Below are 21280 nucleotides of genomic sequence, written 5' to 3'. Positions count from 1 at the left end.
CGGAAATTCTCAAAATTGAGTGATGATTTGACAAAACTGCAGAAAGTGCCATAAAATTTGTCAAATTGACCCCTCCCCCCAATAATAATTGAAAATTACAAGAAGTTGAATTCATGGTATCTAACGACATTTTTTTTTTTGGTTGAAAAATCATTGATTTTTTTCATTATGTACATATATTTTTTTAGCCAAATTATCAGAAAGCTCTCCACTCGCTCCCCCCCCCCCCCCCCACAGGCCCACACACCAAAAAAATGAACGAAGTCAAATTTTTTATAGGAAAATTTTCAAGAAAATTGAAATTGGAAGAAAATTTGTATAAATAAAGTATTTTTTAATTTCAATCAAAATTATAAAAAGAATATACAAATACAAGCATTAATGAATTTTTCAGTTTTTTCACTACCTCTTTTGACTAAATTTACTACGTTTTCACTACTTTCACTACCCATTTTCAAAATCACTACTTTTTCACTACAATCACTACCCCTGATTTGACTACCTAGTCTAAAATTGGACCTGCACCAACCTAACATGATTTCTAAATCAATTACGTAATATCAGATTTTGATTTTTTTTCATAAATTTGAGTTTCTAAAAATGTACCAAAAGTTAAGAATTGAATCTACCATTTGAAATTTGCTGAGCTGTAGTGTATTTTTGGAGGTACCTACTTAAAGTTATGCTGTTTTGATTTTTTTTTTATTGGGTCAAAAAATTTTGTGCTATTTTTTCTGTTGGATGGAAGGAGGAGAGAGGAGGAATTATGAAAAAATGTATGCCTAGAGGAAAACACTAAAACACGGTCGTGAGCTGAGTTTATAATTGAATTCTTTGAAAATCTCCTGCGACTGATCATTTTAATAATAAGTATTGAGTTGCATTATTGTTGGACTCTGAAATCGGAGAGACAGCAATGAATGATCAAAGGGAGGTGAGCTGAAAATATACCTATAAATATGTTCTCCAGTGATAATTTTAAAATTACAAAATTCCTGAAGAAATCCATTTTTTTTTTCAGTTGTTATTTATTACATTTAGTTTTTTGTTTGTTTTCAAAAATTGAGTCAAAATCTTCGATTGGATTGAAAACAAAGGGGAATCACTGCTCCTTAAAAAAAAAAAAAATGTAAAGAATTTATTGTTTCTCGGTAATATTTTTCTCTTATTGAAAATTCGATCCAATTATACCTATCTGAGCATAACTTGTGGTAGTTGTGGTGAATTTTAGTCTACTTCCTTCCTCTTTTTGGTAACTTCTCCTCCCCCTCCCCAACCTTCCATCGTTGGAAAGCTTATTCTTAGCAAACGATGGGACTACTACGATGTGGAAAACTCGATCAGTAGGTTTCAAAATCGACCGAGCATCTTGTACAAGGTACCTTATGATCTGCCGATGCAATTTTCCCATATTAGGGGAATGTTCACGATGTACATATCACGCGAGGTGACAAATTACCCTGGTAAATTCTTATAAACACGCGTGTTTTTTATACGCGAATGCCGTTTGAATTTAAATTAATGAGTCATACTACACTATCCGTACCTCATACACCTATATCTACCTATAAGCTTACGCGATATTAGTGACTTATAATATGAATAACAAGGTAGCCGCTACACCGCGCCGCCGCCTCTTCGCCACGCACGCTAACCATTGTTCAATATTTTCTTTTATATTTTAAGTAAAGCGTATAAGAAACCTATACCTAGAAGAATAGAATGAAGGAAGAAAATAAAGGTGTTAACAGAGAATATTTCCAGTGTTACTAATACGATTAATACGTTATTTTGTTGGCAGATGACGATGAGTGTGGTTACCCTGATACATGGCAATCCTTCAACGGCTTCAACTAAACCCTGACATTGGATGATGAGATGCTGGCGAATGACCGTTCAAGTCAACCAACGAAAAACAACGAAGAAGAGAAAAATCAGCTGACCTAGTGCCCCGTGCTGTGATTAATTATCTGCGAAGTACACATCTAGGTGGATATATCGCATCAGTTGTTATCCTTTGTACTCTTCAGTGTACGTAGACCTATATCTATACCATAAAATAATGAACTAATTGATCTCGAATTATAAAAAAATTTTCACCTAGGATGAAACGATCGAACGCGAACGTGAAACCTCAAGAACCATAGAACAACCATTAATAGTATGTAGCTGAAGTAGGTACTTTTGACGAAGGGCAAAAAAAAGTGGCATCTTGCAACCTGCCGAGCTGTGTACGTAGGTACGCGAATATACCGCATACCGTTTTATTAAAAATGTTGCGGTTACTTAAATTAATGAGGTTAGAGAGCACTTGACTTTCAAATGATCGGTCACTTGTATCGTAGGTAAGTAATATGTAGCTTCACTCGAGCGAACAAACTCGACCATAAGCGAAATCAATTTCAAATCGAGGTTTCATTTTCTATACGGAATTTCATCTTGAACTTGAACTATTGTCGAGTGGTGGACAAATTCTATTAAGGGATGTGGCACAGGTGTGTGTGTGGGTGGTTTAGGTAGGTACTATAAACATAGTGGCCCAGTTTACGCGAACGTGCGATAATTAAAAACGACTTAACGCGTATTACGCAAAGTTCGATATGGTCGTTAATTTCGTTAGGAAGAAGAGCATGACCGTTAAGAAGGCAGGTAATTGCCCGATAAATACTTGGAAGATGTAAATTATCCAAATTTTGATAACGGATGTACAGGTGTAAATGCCTATAAGAGTGTAAAACCGAGTGATATATCGTAATTATATCACCTATACTTGTCTTAGCTAGGTATAGCCTATCCAATGATATGAATTTTCTTAAATCTGAGATTACCCAAGTGCTGTAGAATAATAACGTTATTATTACGAAACATTACCTAGATTAATCTGGTTTTGAATAAATTTAAAATTAATACGGTACGATGATGCTAGATTTTAGATCATTTAATTGTGCCTGTCTTATAACCTAGCTGTAGAATTATTGTTAGTACGTCTAATACGACGATCCTCGCTCTAAACTATAACTACACCATTTTGCCCTTAAGTTTCAGAGGAATGCGGTAGTCGAACTGATAGTTGTACGAGTATAATAAAACGAAGAAGTCCACACCGAACTACGATGTCGAATAAATTTCAAAAATGAGCCGCGCTTATCTTTCAATAAATACGTAATTTAGTGATGTGCACCTCGAGACCGCGTCAAGATACAGTTATATCCTACCTTTCATCCATTCCACTACACCATGATGATGAACATGTGAGGAGCGAAGCTAGTCCAGCTACGTATAACAGAAAAAGCATCGATACTCTTCTTTTCTACTCGCTGCCTCCTACAGCTACTCGTACTTTGGTAGAGAGTAAAAAAAAACTACATACGTAACATAGGTGCGTTCTTTTTAGTATGCATAAGTAGTAGTACCTATATAGTCGACGACGGGTTATTTTAGGGGGTTAAGGTAGTCTCAGGTACTGCATTAACGATCGAATAATAAGTACGAACCCTAAAGGTAATAATGTCTTCTTAGAATACATTCCACATCAACTTGCCAGTTCACCGAACTCGTCTCTATGTACGTAGGTACTTCGTCTCTTTAAAGCACACGCTTCACCCAAGGCGTAGGTATCTGCATATGCCTCAAGAGTCAAAAGTATCAGCGTACGGTCACAGATATCTCGACAGACATTCTTCTCAAAAAAAACACCGTTTTACTTTGTAAATAAGAAACCCATATCGTTCAGCTCTCAATTGTTTGTGGTACGCGAGTATTTTGTCATTTAAATATAGGTATACAAAGTTGCGAATACGTTCGTACAGTTTCATGGAGCGAATAAATCTTCATTTATTAAACGTCCATTGAGGACGAGTTAGCCGTTTGAAAAAATTCGGTTTATGCGTAATATTTCAAACGTAGGTACCGTTATTTTCGACATTTAATCGCTGAGCCGTTATTTGATGGGTACTTATGAGATTTCCAGATGACACGAGAGAAGCAGAAGATTCTGTTTTCGAATACGTGTATACTTAATATATGCCTAATTATTCAACTTCGACGTAATTTTATCATTCGGTACGATAATCATTTCTCGTGTATTGGATTTATTCTCCTTTTTGCAGATGCTGTGCAGTGTTCAACGTCTCAAGGCTGTGAAAAATGCTAATCAGCTGGTCATTGTTGACGTAATCTGATTTTCATACCGGATCGAATCCCTTGTACACTCGAATAGGCGAGAAATCGTTGCACGAATTGGATTTGTTTTTTTGGCTGCTAATTTCCACCGTCGCGTCGATGTCGATGTTATTACGGGAAAAACACTTGGAAAACATCTACTCATGTTGTTGCTGCGAGATGAAGAATTAGCATATTTCTTTATTATCGCGATACAAACGTATCACTAGATAGGTAAAAACACCCAGCATCGGGTTAGACTATAGCTCGTAAAAATTTCAAACATCATCGTCGAACAATTTATTCGTGAATTTTGTGCGTTTGTTTGTGTAGCGAGGAAAACTGCCTGCCTGTGTCCACAATATCACCACGTTTTTAGTTAATGGTGCCTACGAAATACGAATACGCTTTCCACGGATCCAACAACAGCGGATAATTGCGTCGTATTATTGAACGTATAAATAATGTTGGACCATAAAAACGCGTTCATTTCAAGGTATATAAGTAAGTATACGAAATGATTCTTTGATAAAAATATATTACTTACGTAAACACACGTTCGACTTCGAATTCGAAATGTTTAATATGAAAAATCATCGCTCCGTGATATCTATTTTTATAATATTTCGTTCAGTTGGCAAATGAAAGCCCAGAGTACCTACTTTTATAGTATAAGAATACCAATTATCTGTATAGGTATCTTGAGTGAAGATTTCCATTGACGAATCATCTATAGCCTGATATATTATAAATTCATGTACGGAATTAGTTCCGAATAATTATTGCAACTGCAGATACGGAAAAAGGAGATGAAAAAAATCATGTGCAGAATAATTTCAACCATTAGCACCGGAACAAATATCTCGAGACTGGCAGAAAAACCTTGGACAAATAACCCGACGACGACGTGTATTAAGGTACAAGGTTTATTTAAGTTTTATATTCATGGGCAACGTAGAGCTTACGAAGGCCGCATTTCTTATTAAAACGAATGTTAAAAGGTGAATCCTTCTTTAGAAAATTTCGTCGTGTATTGTGTACGGTTCTATGTAGAGTATATAGTGTTGCAGATGGGAAATGGGTGTGAGATGTAGTATAATAATTGTCGTACGTACAGTTTACTAATTTCCTACCATAAAGGTTACTATTAACTAATGTCGATGAAACGAATGACCTCTATTCGGATGTTTTTGTTTTTTTGATACATCTGGTATTCAGACACCTTTGCATATGTTTTTTAAAGTTTTCATTGAACAGGGAAAAAATGGTCGTCTTTAAGAGTAGGTACCTATACTTTTACTACAGTCAAGAGATGAACTTGCAACGACCAGACGTGCCTGTAATTTAAATCGCATTACGTGTTGTATAAAATTTCAACTCAACTTTGATTTCTAAAGTTCATTTTTCAATCTCTCTACATGACTATATATTAATTAACTCGTTACATTCTACCTTCTCTCTTTCCAATCGCTTAGAATCCGATCGCGGCCATGTACATAATTGCACACGATTCGTCGTTGGTATAGGTACTATATAGATACTATAAGCGAAAATACGCCCGAAGTATGGATTAAAGAATGTAACTAATTGAGTAGAAAGAAAAGTAAAATGAATTTCTATTGTTAGCAAATAACCAAGTTATAATGTCTGTGCGGATACGTCAGCGCCCAAAACTCCTGTTATTCGAGAAAATGATAATTTTAAATGGTAGCGATATTGAATCAAGATTCTCCTTACTTTTGATGACGATAGGTACGTACATAAATTCGGAAGTACCTACCTCCGATGGTGGATACAGAGTAGAGAGTATGTACCTACATATAATGATAAGAAGATTCATTAGCATTAAGTATTTCATCGAGTTAAATAAATTGACCTATAATATTTTCACAAGATTAGTGATTACCTACACGACAAGCGGAAATACCGCCCACATGTCGAACAATCGCAATTATCAATTAAAACGGAAAGTATTTTATTAAATGTGAGAAATATCTCGTGATAAAAACTGGCATTATAATATGTGCTAAAATTCCATTCCTTACACGGATATTATTATAGATGGTTTTTTTCTTCTAAAATGAAGCTATATACTTAAGCTGGTGCATTTTGTGTACCAATTTGCAGGTTTAACCAATTAAGTGGTTGAGAAACAATGCAAAGTGAATGCCAACGTAAGATTCAGAACCCCCATTGTAATGTACTCGTATAGTTAAAATTAAATTATATTATACCGCTGAGATGCTGACATTTTTAAACGATCGAATGGGATCGCGAACGGTATTCTATTCTTAATTCTTATGCAATCGTAATATCTACGGCTGCTGTTCCTGCTGTAATTTCTATAACTACCTATTTGGATGCTTGTTACTGTTTGTTAGGTAGGTACATAAGCAACTTGCAAGTGAGCAAGTTATTGGTAAGATTTTTCAGAATGCTCTAATTACTAGAGTGCAGGCGAATGGCGATGAATTGTAATTATTTTCGTTTAGTTTTCAAGGTGCCATTTTGATGTTTGGGTTGAAAAAAAAATGATTCGTAATGATGATACAAGAGTTGTAATAACAACCAGTTTGGCAGATTGTTTAATTATATAGTCTATAGAAAGCATAGAATTTTATATTTTGTTTAATTTTTCAATGGGATGGAATAATTCAAATTATTTTACAGCTAATGCCTTGCTCAAAAGTACAGGGCTCTTACTCAGTTACTTTTCAAGTTACTAAGTTACTAATGGTTATACTTTTTTCAAATTTTAGTCACTCAAGTTACTTTTTTCAAAAATGTTGAAAAATTTAATTTTTTCAGATCTTGGGTTAACTTTTTGAGAGAGAAAAAAAGATTGATTATACCTCGTTTTGTTTTAAAAATTACTAGAAGTTGTCGCTTTTTTACAAAAAAGTCCAAAATGTCTCATTTTTTTTGTGTAAAATGGCCCAAAAGTCAAAAAAGTATCACTTTTTTGACAAAATAATTTCCAAAAAGACCTGCTTCTTGTCATAAATTTTCACTTCTGACCAAATTTTCAATAAGCCTTTTATTTTTGCAGAAAAAGGCTAAAGAGCTCTGCCTTCACCTAAGTAAAATTGATGCAATTAGAGATATTTTCCGCCAAAAATAGCAAAAAGTTTTTTCAGTCAAAATTACCGGAAAATCACGGGTCTTTCAAAAAGTCATTTAAAAAAAATTGCTCAAACGTCTTGCTTTTTTTCCAGAAATTATTGAAAAAAAGCTCCGTCTTTTTCTGAAATTTTCAAAGTCTTACTTCTTGCTAAAAATTGATAAAAAGTGTCGTTTTTCACCAAAAAATTGCAAAAAGGGGTCTGTCTTCGAAATTTAAAAAAAAAGTCTCACTTTTTCAATTAATTTGGTTCAAAGACCTAGTTTTTGCTAAAACTTTCAAAGTCTTCATTTTCGCCCAAAACTGCTGAGAAGTTCCTCTTTTGTCTTTTTACCGAAAATTTCCAGCAATAAAATTATCAAATGATTTCACTTTTCCCAAAAATCAGCCAGAAGTCTCGTTTTTACTTTTTTGTCAGAAGTAAGGAATAAAATTCAAATTGTCAAACTCTTACATTTTTTCAAAAACTGCTAAAAATTCTCCATTGTTTCTCAAAAACTTTTGTTTTTTACTTACTGCATTTCCAAAGTTTTTTTTTTTTTTTTTTTTTTTTACCTAAAATTACTCCGAGCATTTGCAAAAAAATCTCGCTTATTTCTAAAAATTCCAAAAAAGTTTCACTTTCTTTCCAAAAATTCCTAATAGCTACATGCTCCAAGTCTTTAGCAGATGAAAAAAATACAAAAATTTTCATTAAATTGTCCGCCCTTGCTTCGATTTGGCGGAAACACATTCGTTTACTTTCTTTCCTCTGTTGTAATTTTTAAAAAACAAAAATGTAGATAAGTATTTTTTTTTCAAAAAAAAAAATAAAAACTCGTTTTTTTTCTTAAATATTTGAAGACGAAAATTTTCCAAAAATGTTATGCCTTGCTTTCCTGATTTTCAACAGTAAATTGAAAAAGCCTTTACAAAAACCTGGGTATGAATTTTTCATGGAAAAAGTGACCTGGGAGAAGAATTGGCTTTGGCGGGAAAAATTGCTCACGAGGAATTATGGTATTGTCCACAACTCCTAAAAACCATGGCTTTTGCTAGAATATTGTCAACGTTATGCTTTATGCCAAAAATCAAAAAATCTCACTGTTTTTCCAAAATTTCCCCAATCTCGCTATTTTGCCAGAAATAAAAAAAAACCCTCCCTTATTTACTCTAAAGTTGTCACTTGTCCTAAAATTCTCACAATTTTTTTTTTTGCTGAAAACAGGCATACGTAAATGAGAGAGTCCCCCTTTTTTCGCCTAAAAATTTCGAATTAATGTAATTTTTTTTTGCAAAAATTGCCACCAAGTGTTACTTTTTTTTTATCTGTCAATAGTTTCCAAAAGTCCAGCTTTTTGCGAAGATTGATGAGGTCTGGAATCTCGATTCTCGATCAAGTTTTTTTTTGTAATTTTTCCTGCGTTGAAAATTAAAATATTTTACTCACGTTTCGTAATTTTTTTGATTACTTTTCAAGTTTTTAGTTACTTCTTCGAGAGCTTTCGTTTTTAAAGAAAAAATTGAGTAAGGATTTCAAAGTTGTAACCTCCTGTTCTTCTCTTTGTTTTTACTGTTTCAGAAATAAGAAACTTTCCAATGAAAGAAAAAAAGCTATAATGTCAGTCTGTCAGCAAGTTTTTCACCATCAATCTACAATCCATCGATCACAATAATGATTCGATTGCTGAGTGATATGCAACTGCGTCTGCGCAAGCTTTTGAGGAAAAAAGTAAGTAATTCGTGTTTTGCAATCAGGTGTTGTACGTATATTGCTCAGCACCTCCTTTGTTTAGGTACCTATCAAAGAGTACCACGTGATTTTTAATTGATAAGACCAAGAGATTCTATCGAAATTTTTAATTTATTTATTAGAGAAAACATAATTTACCTTCGTTTGTAATGTATAATTAATTATTTTTCAATTCGAGTAATTTGTAAACATGTAATGTAAGTACAATGTTGCAGATTGTAATCAAAGTCAGACCATCTATAGATGAACAGTTCGCGATACCTATTCAAATCAGGTAATTCACCATCTACATAAAACTGTGTTAGTTTATCAACTACTAACGAGATCTTGTTCTTGTAAGGTAGGTACATATTTTCATGCTGTATACCTACCTACCTACTTGATTTTATTCAATCTGTAATACTGATTCGCCCATCGTATTAATTATACGAAATTGAATACATAAGTAAACGTAGACCGCGACCGTAATAAATACTCTAGTCCAATATAGTGAACTTTCATCTATCACTCAACGTTGAAAAAACAACAATCAAACCATCTACATTTGTCGAGTGCTCAAAAAACTACCATATCGTGTCGAAAATTGGTATATCAGCATCGTAGTTTGATTTACCCATTAAATAAGTAACTATGGATGGTGAACACATGCATCCATCCATGTGATCACACACTTCGGACACGTTTTACTTTCATTTGCGAGCGCCGAGCACCATTAAAGGATTGTGAATTGTGTTGTGATTTCAAATGATATACATTAGAAGAAGTGTAGAAAAAAAAACGTGCTGGTAATTTCGTTTTCCTTTGAATGACAATAGTACGACTATACGATGAATCATGAATCATGATTACTGGGCCTGAGTTATATACTCTATTTTTTGGCATTGATGTCATAATTTTAGGTGTATTTTTCACCTTGAAATGCACTGCTATATCAAGTGCTAGGTACGTGTGTAATGTGTCGGTGAAATTTATTATTAAGCAGATTCTCCTTTATATAATAATGATAAAGATGTATATTTATGTTTCAGATCGCCTTATTTACAAAGTAGTTGTTGTTGATCGAATGGAGTGGATTTTCTTTCGTTGGATATGATTTATTGTAGGAAACACGAGACTAAGTTCAAGTAATTATTCTCTTCCAACACATTGGCTTTTGCTTTGCGGTGTATTTCGACTTGTAAAACACTTGTTGTGTATTGCAGAGGTATGGTATGGTACAAGTTGACAATCGGATAAAACACATTTTTATGTTCGAGATTTAGCAATGTAGGTACTGTAAAAACGTCGTCATAATACGTGTAGGTACGTTTAAACAACAGTGATGTCACGCGATTACGACATACCACTTAGTGACATATTTCTAAATATTTTACTTCTTACAACTTTTTCTACTACGATTGTTCGGGTTTTCTCAAGTATACTCCCATAAATGGCGCCATAAATATGACAAAGACGAACTTAACTAATCAGTTTCTTCGGTTTTAAGCCTTATATTACGAGTAGAATTTAGAATTTGTCAAACTATCGTCTTCGACCGCGACCATAACACACGAGTAGGTAAATATTATTTACTTATTCGCGCAAACCATCTTCAAGGGTATCTTCATTTCATTGTCCGCAAGTATTTTAGGTTACAATTTGAGGTACTTTTTTTATTACGCAGTTTTACACTTTTTTCTCACGATTTGCAGTTTCGTCAATTTTTTAATTACTTCCTTCTGTGTATTTGTGGAGGTCACGGAGGTGGGGATGTGTATTATTTATAATGTTCGTATTGTTTCAGTTATAAATACTCGTACATCGATTTTATATGCTAATTTTCATTCGACGATTTATTACAATCGCGCAGAGGTCGGCGTACAAAAGTGAAATTGAAAATGAATTTTTCTATAAATTTTTCATTAGACGATTCGTTATTCTCGGGTAAACGAATATATGCAACGCACACACGGTATAGGTGAATTTTGCAGCGTGTACATCTGCCTAATACGTTTCGTGTACTGTATGTACAATAATATGTTTATATACACGACTCGACGATAGATTATTCGTAGTGAAAGTTCAATACTTTCGGTTTCAATGACATCGTCCATAAACGCATCGTTTATGACCCTTATGTGTTTGTACTTTTGTACGTGTCTCTTCGAAATATACCCAGTGGTACTTTCCAATATACACCCAAGGTATGAAAAAAAGCTAAACACTGTGTACAGATGGTGGAATATCGATTTCGTAGATTAATTATTATCGCGTTATGAATTGCATCTGACGAAGATACCCGAAGGCTGTCATCAATCACACATCGTCTCCAAAAAAAATACCAACCATTTGGCCGAATATTTGTTCTACTTCCCGAAGTACGAATAACGATACCAATACGTCGAGAAAAACCTACTTCATGCAAATACGACGATGAGATACGATGGTTCGCTGATAATCGCGTACGAGACGGCGAATTTTATGCTCCGATATAGTCTCTTCTGGTATATACGGACGATGGACGAAGAAATCGCGTATTATGGTCATGGTACAATTCATTAATGACCGTGTACAAATGATAAATTACCCACTGCCGGTGCGAAAATTAGGTAATGGGATACGGACGCTCCTTGGTTTTAACTCGTCTTCGCCGAAGTATATTATAAGAACTTCACCTAACCCAAAGTTATCACTTTCACTGGACTATGTTGTGTTTTTGGATGCTGATGTGTGCAGCTTTGAAACTCGCTACTCTGTTGAGTTTAATCAACTTCTGCGAGCAGAGAATTATGACCGAGTGTAATCGATTACATTGTTCAAATGAATCGTTTTATATATTTTGCAATGTAGTCGTCGTGTTCACGTACACGGTTTAGCTTTTTCAGGTATCGCAGAATGTTGGTGCAGTGATTGCGGTATGTGTTTTACGAGATGTGTATGTTACATGGTTCATCTATTTCGTAAGCCGATCGTTCCTTTATGAATATGTACGCCTTATCGAACTACCTTTCAGTCGACATGCATCATAATTTATTCTAGAATTTACCTATATTATGCAGATGTGTATTGAATTGGAAAAAAGCGTCGCGTCGTCGTATATCCTTTTAGTTTTGTTTTTTTTTTAGAAAAAATCCTCTCCAGGGCATTACCCTTCTTCCTGCTTTGATTATTTATGCATTAATCCTCGGCAGAGTTGTAAAAATACGTCTACCCTCGCACAAGTATTGTTTATGCTCTTTTTACTCTACGTTGGTATTACAATGTATACGATACCTATCTACGAGGTGTAGATAGAGATACCTTTGCTCTATATACGTACCTAGCTACCTCTTGTGTTCCGAAAGATAATCGTGTAATTTGTTTTGCTTCTCTACTTTGTCCATTTATCTTCACCGACATCTCTCTTTATATTATACGGGTTATCTCGGCAAAATAAAGCCTTATATTCGGTACCTACCTACATAAATTGAACCGAATTCCATTTGCACTCCACGCTGACGTGTTGGTATTGGTTTTTGGCGCTTATTTACATGTAATCTTATTTGATTCGTTTCATATGTATGTCGAATCATGACGTAATGACGCGTCCTGCGCAGTCACGTGGAAATTAGGCATATGGCACGCGAATGTACGAGTACGAGTATCAATTTATTTTTGTTTTCAAATTAACTGTTGGTCGTCGCGCTACGAGATTTATTATCGAAAATGTAACCCATTTCGTAATTTTTCCACCATTTATGAACGATTTGAGTTTGACGATGGAACTGGAAGTGCATAATTATTGAAGGTGCGAAGTGCGAACTTTTAGAAGACGTGTATAATGTGTGGTTGAGGAGTTGATTTATGTATGTAGTATGTACGATGTTCGTATGTGAAATAATCTCCAATTAGCGATGATGATTATTGACACGGTTATTGCTTATCGATTCTCATGTTAGGTATGGTGTAGCCTTCAATTTCGATCATCAGATTATCGAATGGGTGCTATTACATGGTATGTGCTAAAAGGAAGGGGCAGAGCCGACAGTGAAATTGATATATTTGCCTTATGATCGTAGAGGTAGGTACTTATATGTGTAGGTATACGTAGACGACAGACGTACCTACAAGGTATTTTAAAATGACCCTTTCAATGTGTTTGAACTTTCAGGTCGTTTGGTTCAATTTTGATTACTTAATAGGTAGATATGTTGTTGTGAAACTGGACCAGATCCATTTTCGGTATCGTGGTTGAAATAAAAGATCAAAAGTGTTCTTTGGTTCGAAGCTGAGATACAATTTAACAAAATGACATAGTTTTTGCAGAAAGAGTAGCAAAACTGAAATCTAGTAATGGTTAATATGTTTGTTTTTTTTTTAAAAAAATAATGCTCATCTCTTTGACAAATTGTGCTGCGTTTAGTAGAAATTTCAATTTGGATGTATTTATGAAGATGAGTGCTCTTGGTTTCAGAAAAATGGAAGAGCAATAAGAAGAGGGAAGGATTGATTTTTAGCTGCACCATTTCTCAATCATTCACAGAACATTTGAAATTTTCTCAAATTGCTTGATCCTTTTGTGAGAATCTTGAAAATATTTTTATTATTCAAGTTGAATTTACATTTTATTAATTTTAATTAAGTACCTACCTATTTCTTTTGTAATCTTTTTATGTGATATATTGAATCTTTTTCAACAGTGAAGTTGAGGGGGGGGGGGGTTTCAACACTATTTTTCTCACAAAAGTATGAAAATATTTGAATAAAATTGTAAATTGAAGGTTTGAAAGAAAGTATTTTTTTTAAGTGAAAGGAGGGAGACTCTTGTATGGTGATGATGAATTATGAGAAATTCCATCGCCTTCCTTATGTACTTACGGGGACATTCGAGTCATTTTTTGATCCCTTTATTTCATCTTCCCTCACTCTGCCTTCCTGACTGAACACATTGTGAATTTTTTAAGACTATTAGAAGTAATTTTTATGATTTTTACTACCAATTAATTAACATGTGTGAATTCTTGTTTCAGGGAGGAAAATCCACCCCTCAGCGCCTCCAATCTACGTAGCATAAATCGACTTGGCGTTGGATTATTGTGTGCCGATTTGCGATCAGATGAATGGAATAGAGTGAGTCAATCTTAATTTTTTAGAAATTAAAAAGCTAAAAAAATTTGCGAAGGAATGAAAACTCTGGTTTCAAAAATTGTGCTGTATTTCAAAAATATTCAAAAATTGAAAAAGTTGAAAAAAACTATCTGCAATGTTTCAGCAGGTCATAATAAAATTTTTTTGTTCATTTTTATAAAAAAAAGCTTAGAACGAAACCATTTACTAAGATTAAGAATAATTCTGTGGCCCTTCTACCTTCCGCCTCTCTCTTCTCCTGTCTTGCATTCGAAGAAACTGTCTCAAATCCAACGATGCAAATTGAAGGGGTGTGAATTAATTTACAAAAATATACACAAACCTCAAAAATTGACTTTTCTTAATTTAGTACAATTTTATTGTGTTGTGCAAAAAATTCGAAATTGATTTTTTTCGTTCAATTAAAAAATCATTTTTAAAATTTTTACTTCAATTTCTTCTTTTTTGATTAATTTTTTAGCAAATGCACCTACATGATGAAAAGTTTACTGCTAATATGCTGAACAATTTTTGAACCTTTTAATCTGAAAGAGCAGATTTTCTACAAAAATCCAAAAATGAGACCGAGTGGAGCTATCTGACTCAATTTGAGGCCGATATTTTGTTCAAAATGTGAACGCATTTTTCTGTGTCAACTCTTAGCAAAGCCCCTTTCCAGTTTTTTGACAAGAGCTCCACATTTGAAATAAGAAAGCAGAAAAATCGTATTTTTTTGGTATTCAACGCGATAAATTTTGATTTTTTTCTACTTCCTCCTGAAGCTCTTTCCAGGTTTCAAGTCGAAATACGAGAAAAAAATCAACTGTCCAATGCAAAAAAACTTCATTCCATGACTGAAAGAAAATGTTTATTTAAAAAAAAAAAATTGAAATTCGTTCTTGATCAATTTACTTCTCGCAAATTTACGACTCCACACTTTAAAGAGCATTCGTGTACGACTGTACCCCCAAATAGAATTTTAACACCCCCCCCCTTCCAATACATTCACACAAATACAATTTCACTTGTTATTTCAACCTCTTGTAAGATTTAATTTCTGATATTTTTTTTTGAACTTAGTCTAATCTTTTTCAATTTTTTTTCATAGGTACTTAATTTTACTTAATTTTGTTCAATGTGATTGGAAAGAAGGATGCGTATGCTAAAAAGTCTTTTTTGGTGTTTTTTTTTTCGAAGTTCTAATGGACATTTTTTTCTTTACCTGTTCCTGTGACTTCGTTTTTGGTTAGTGGGCTGCATAAATAATGAATTCGAGAAATCGGAGAATTCGCTAGACACCTCTGCAAATTGAATAGCTACCTATTTTTAAAATTCGATTTTTCTTGAATAGACGATTTCGATTGAATTGAAGCTTTTTCTTATTTCTGCGTAATTTCTAATTCAAGAAAGAAATGAAACTCGCGCATAAATTTTTCAGAAAAAAATGAGTATAGGTATTCCAGATTGAGACATCATATACTTATATATTTTTTTTAAATGACGAATTTCTTTTTGTTGAAAATCGGGTATTTAATTTTTAATCGTCATTGATTTCAAATTTATCAAATTATAACTCATCCTCTTCCAAATTGAAAAAAAATTATATGAGTAATTTTTGGATGTTTTTATCGTTGTGTTTTTCTCTCCGAATCAGTTTTTTTCAAGTTTGCCTCCTCCCTTCACTCTCCTCCTTCTTCGGTTTGAAAAATGAGCAAAATAATGATTGAATATTTCTTGAACATGTTTATCATCATTTTTCTCTTGGTTAAATTTGTTTTAAAATTTTTCGCTTACTTGGCTACCTCTCTTCAGCTCTTTCCATTGTTCGATTCAAAAATCGAGAAAAATACTATTTGAATGATTTTTCCAACTCTCAGAGTGTAAAGTGTAGTGTAACCTATACCGTTGGTTTCTTTATTACGTAAAATGAACTTACGATAGATGAATTTCATAATGAGGCGATCCGTTGTTTCAAGTATTAGCATTACGAGTCTGAAGAATAACACAATGAACCATCGATGATTAGGTGCTTTGACACGTAATTGCAAAACAAAGACGTATATGCTCTGAAGGAGAGAAAGAAAAAGAAGAGAAAAACAGTATTTTTGTTCTCTCCTTTCAAGAGTATAAAAAAGACAGAGCGAGAAAGAACGAGAAAAAAAAATGAATTTTACGTTTGTATAAGTCGTAATATTCTTTTAAATACTAATGCCATATATGCTTATTTACACGTACGATATTTGTTCATTTACGCGACGATTACTACTTACTTTATTTGAATAATGAGAAAAACAACATTGACTTGGCATTATGGATAATTGGTAATGGGCATTGGACACTCATCTAAGTAACTAAGTACCTACCTACCTACGGATAAATCTGCAATACGAAACCAGTTTCTTAACCCTTTGAAATAAGAAAACTCGGGTTAGCTGGATGGATGGATAATTTTCATAATATTCGTACCTGCGTCTGCTGTATCTTATACAGTACGATGCCGACGATGGTACATATTAAAAAACTCACACGTCGAGTGAAAGTCTCTCTCTCTGCTTCTGGTGCAGACGCACGATTAACATAATTAAAAATGTATATATTATTATTATTTTTTCTTTTTAAATGAAAAATGCGCACATTTAGCAATTAAATTACGTTCATGAGGTAAAAATTGACCATTGTAATTTGTCGTCTTTGTCGATTGCTTGCTCTGATGTATGAGCGTAATAATTTCTCCGCGTCCGCGGCATCGCTCGGCATGTGTGTATGTCGGATCTTTAAGGTATCTGAAACATGTCTCGTGATGTGTGCTTCCTGTATACAAATAAATACAGATGTACTTGTGCATCCATACTATGTCCATAAATGTAGACCAGAATGGTGGTTTTTTTTCTTCTTCGTCGTGTATACTGTGAAACAATGGTAAAACGTCGACTTTCGCGAATTGTTCTAATTTTATTGGTCATTTGGAATAACAATCACCCCGTACATGGTGAAATAGGTTTGTAATATGACAGTGTCTGTCTAGTATATGTACTTATGCAGTTGTAAACTTTGTGTAATTTCATTTTAAATTTCATTTCCGTTCTTATAGATTAATATTAGCGAGATGTATTATCCGCATCGCGAGATGAGTATTATAGAAATCGTGATGATGGATATGGATTGAATGAGATTGTTTCCTACTGCGAAGTTTCTTCGATGAGTCTTGAAAAGGGAAAAGTATCTGTATAACGTGTGTGTGGCGCTGGAATGATTTTTTGCGAGCGAATTGCATAATTGCACGACTTTTTGGGTTCTAGAGCTAAATGAAAATTGCTTCCCCTGTTCCTCGTCCTCTGTGCAATTTGCAAGGTAGGTATCCATTAAAAATTGATAGGTTTTATGAATTACCTTTTGTGAATTTGGATTTTTCCATTGGAAGTGAGTGCATAATTTTTTCAATTTTCCTGCATAAAAACTTATCAATTTGGTAATTTTCCCACTGTTATCATCTTGCTCGGTTTGGTCCTGAATAAATTTCCTGTGGTCTTCTTCGATCGATCAATAGATTTTTGGATTTCCAAAATTTGAACAATTTTTTTCAAATTTTCGAGGAAAAGGTCATTTTTTCTTCTTTTCTGAATTTCCCGAAATATTTATGAAAATTGCTTCCCCTGTTCCTCCTCTGTGCAATTGGCAAGGTATTCACCAAAAAATGATTGGATTATGAATTACCTTTTGTGAACTTGAATTTTTCCACTGGAAATGAAAATTTTCAGTTTTTTTTTTGGTCTCTAGTGCACAATTTTTTCAAATTTTCCTGCATAAGAACTTATCAATTTGGTAATTTTCCTACTGTTATCGTCTTGCTCGGTTTGGTCCTGAATAAATTTCCTGTGGTCTTCTTCGATCGATCAATAAATTCTTGGATTTCCAGAATTTGAACAAATTTTAATTTGGTAATTTTCCTACTGTTATCGTCTTGCTCGGTTTGGTCCTGAATAAATTTCCTGCGGTCTTCTTCGATCGATCAATAAATTCTTGGATTTCCAGAATTTGAACAAATTTTTTCAAATTTTCGAGGAAAAGGTCATTTTTCCTTCTTCTGAATTTCCTAAAATTTTAGTGTCAAGCCAAAAATGTATTTTTTGATGATTTTTCTGCCGTTTTATGTTGTTATGAAACAAAAACTTGTCAATTGAGAGGAGTGCGTTTTTAAAAAGGAGGCAGAGTTATATACTAGAAGGAATAAGTCTTTTGCATTCGTATTGAAGCTGTTCTTTGAAAAAACTAACGACATTGCTGTAGATTGTAAACTTTTCCACAAACTATTCGCAGCCTCATGAAAACCAAAAAAATTGAAAATTCAAGGAAAATTGTTCCGATGGGAGTAATTTTTTTTACTCGGATGAGGTCGTATTTTGCCATCATTGAAAAATTGCAGATGAGATTCGGATAATTGCTCGTGCCTTTACTAAAATTCCAGCCCCTCTCCAACCGGCTACACCCAAATGAAGTTTGTACGATTTTTTGCTGAACATCAATCTGAATTGAAACAACAATTTTTCATTTTTTTCAATTTTTCATTTTTGAGACACATAAAAATGTCAATGTTTTCAAATCTCTTGAAAAATATTCGGAAAATTGACATCAAATTGGTGATCAATTATTGATTTTTTGCTTCTTTGAATATTATTATTTCAAACTTTTTATGCGTTATTGCCCCCCCCCCCCTGAAGAGATGGAAAGAGGGAGAGGCTGTAGAGATTTAAAAAACCCTAATTTCATTGTTGAAAATATGTACGTATCTTGAGGTGTTCATTAAAAATTTATCATAAATATATTTTTTTTTTTTGTTATTTTTTGAAAGATTTCAACAAGGATGTTACAACGACCTTGGGTTTGGAAAAAATCATATTTTTGTTCATCGCTGAAAAAAGATTACAATCTTTGATGATTTTCAAATCTGATCGAATTCTCATGGTCAAACATTTTTATAAAAATCTTCAAGTTTTCACAAATGAAGTGGACCGAGAAAAAAACTTGTAAGATTTTGACTAAATTCAGTGGAAAATTTTACTCATTTTGAGTTGAAAGTCACTCATAAATTTTTTCAGCTCTGGAGGTGTCTTAGGGGGGGGGGAGGTGGAAGATATGGATCCTCAGAGGGGGCATTTTCGAAAAAAATGTGATTTTGCTCTGACTCTTTCCCAACTTGTTTTAGGAAGAATGGCCCAGTCCCAAATAAAAGTATTCGAGATTCAGCCACGATTTACGCTATTGACCTCAAAATCCAACACTACTTTTAGGGTTTTGCTGAACGGTTGAAAATTTGCAAATCTCTTATTTCATGGTAAATTCATAGGCTATTTTGACAATCATTATTGCCCATTCCAAAACAATTGAAAATTACTCGTAATAAGCAAAAAATTTGTCAAGTTTTGGTGGTTTTTTGAAATTTGCTATGATGGCTAAAAAATTGGCACCAGTGCTTTACAAAATATTTCCTCAGTTTCAGAAATGACATCTTTAAAGTGAAATAAGTATTTGAGAAGAAAAAATTTTCAAAATACGAATTTATTCAGATGAGAAATAAGCGACTTGTAAATTTTCAACCGCTCAGTAGAACCCCAAAAGTGGTCTTGAATTTTTATGGCAACGACCTAGGTCGACGTAGAATCTCAAATACTATGTTTTTGGATTGGGCCATTTTTCCCAAAACAGACTAGGTAGAGGCTAAATCGAAGAAAATCATGATTTTTTTCGAAAATGCCCCCTCTTTAAGGACCCCTATCTCATCTCCAGGCCCTTTAGGGTCACCTCTAGAGCCAACAATTTTTTCTGATTGACATTTAACTCAGACAAAATTGAAGGAAAAATCTGTAAAAATGTTCTTTTCTTCCTCAAAGAACCAAATTGACTTACCCTCCTAAATTTTGAAAGTTTCAAAACCACATCTAATCGTGAAATACTGAAATTTTCGTCAGATTTTTTAAATTTTTTATGATGGTTTTGTCTCCTTATCCCCTCTCTCAGTCCCACACAAAAGAGACTCAATCCGCCCCCGAATGTGAAACGTCAAATATAAATGATTAATTATTTTTGGAAAATTACACTCTCAGGAAACATCATTTTTAATTTCGTTTACGTTGTTCCATGTTGGAAATTCATTTCTATGAACTTGATTATAAAATTATGAATCATCACACGTACCTATCTGAGTAAATCATTTTTTAACGGTTAGAAATTTTCACTGAAGTCGAAATGTTTTCGATTACGTATCATCAATTGTAATTTGAGTCACAATTTATTCAAATTCCCTGCAATTTTACCGTTGATTATATTGCCGGAAAGATGATTAACGTCATGTCCGTTTAAAAAACATTCTAAATCAATTTCAATTTTCATATGTATTTAAAATTTTAGTAATACATACATGCATACCGAGTTCATTTAACAATTACAAGTCAAATATTTAGTCCGAAGGCCAACGTTTTTAGTACCTACTAAAAATTTAATTTTTTTATTGAAAAAAAAAATTCTTTTGAAAGTGGAGGAGGAAAAATGTGGTTCTGGAGCTGTTCGAGTTGAAAATTTTACTCTCGGTATTAGTGCTGAATCCAAGAGTTTCTAATAAAGTTTCAAAGTTGACTTTTGTTCGAAAAGTTCTTTCTAAAAAAAAAAAAAAATAGAGTTTTTAGAAAGCGTTCTAATAATATGGCGTTAGCTTCATTTTTTCAAAAAATTATCTCAATTCTTCATCTGCTTAGCTTATTAGTACGATCTGTCGGGTATTTCGCTTCGAGACTATCGATTCAGTAAAATGGCACTTATCATCATTCATCTATAGACTGATTAAAAAAATGATTTTCTCGTCACGGACCATCGAACAGCGCTGCTCGATAAAAATCTGGTATTTATCAAATCCACGATATCGTGATCCTTACTGCGATTCTACAACATCGAGAGGGTATCATCGTCGAGTCATTGTAACAATTAAAACTAAAAAAAAAAAAAAGTAAAAGAAAAATTCCAAAGGACATTCCCAAGCAATTACATCGATCGTAATCGAATTGCATAAGCATAACGAACAAGGTACCTAGAAAAAAAAGCGGTAAAAATAATGGTCGCGCGACGCTTTTCATCCGCCCAAGCGTAGTAATTGCGAATTTATTATTTTCACGGGAAATGCTCATAAAGTA

At 33.6% G+C, this 21280-nt stretch overlaps 1 protein-coding gene and 1 long non-coding RNA gene across 3 annotated transcripts in view; one reads left to right on the top strand and one right to left on the bottom strand.

Annotated features, from left to right (window-relative positions):
- The window catches only part of LOC135839603 (uncharacterized), a 241553-nt gene that overhangs the window by 135841 nt on the left and 84432 nt on the right, over window positions 1–21280 (top strand). Inside the window, exons 5-14 of the long non-coding RNA XR_010557623.1 lie at window positions 1802–2031; window positions 2105–2239; window positions 3040–3379; window positions 4110–4395; window positions 4495–4665; window positions 4858–5078; window positions 8844–8993; window positions 9230–9288; window positions 10043–10138; window positions 14003–14102. This is a non-coding gene — a long non-coding RNA (uncharacterized LOC135839603). The remainder of the gene's footprint in view (window positions 1–1801; window positions 2032–2104; window positions 2240–3039; window positions 3380–4109; window positions 4396–4494; window positions 4666–4857; window positions 5079–8843; window positions 8994–9229; window positions 9289–10042; window positions 10139–14002; window positions 14103–21280) is intronic.
- The window catches only part of MESR3 (misexpression suppressor of ras 3), a 54398-nt gene that overhangs the window by 28759 nt on the left and 4359 nt on the right, over window positions 1–21280 (bottom strand). The window lies entirely within an intron of this gene.

This window comes from Planococcus citri, chromosome 3, assembly GCF_950023065.1.
Source record: "Planococcus citri chromosome 3, ihPlaCitr1.1, whole genome shotgun sequence".
NCBI classification, from domain to species: Eukaryota; Metazoa; Arthropoda; class Insecta; order Hemiptera; family Pseudococcidae; genus Planococcus; species Planococcus citri.
Note: the sequence above shows the minus strand (reverse complement) of the source record. Positions and strands in the feature narration are given on the sequence as shown.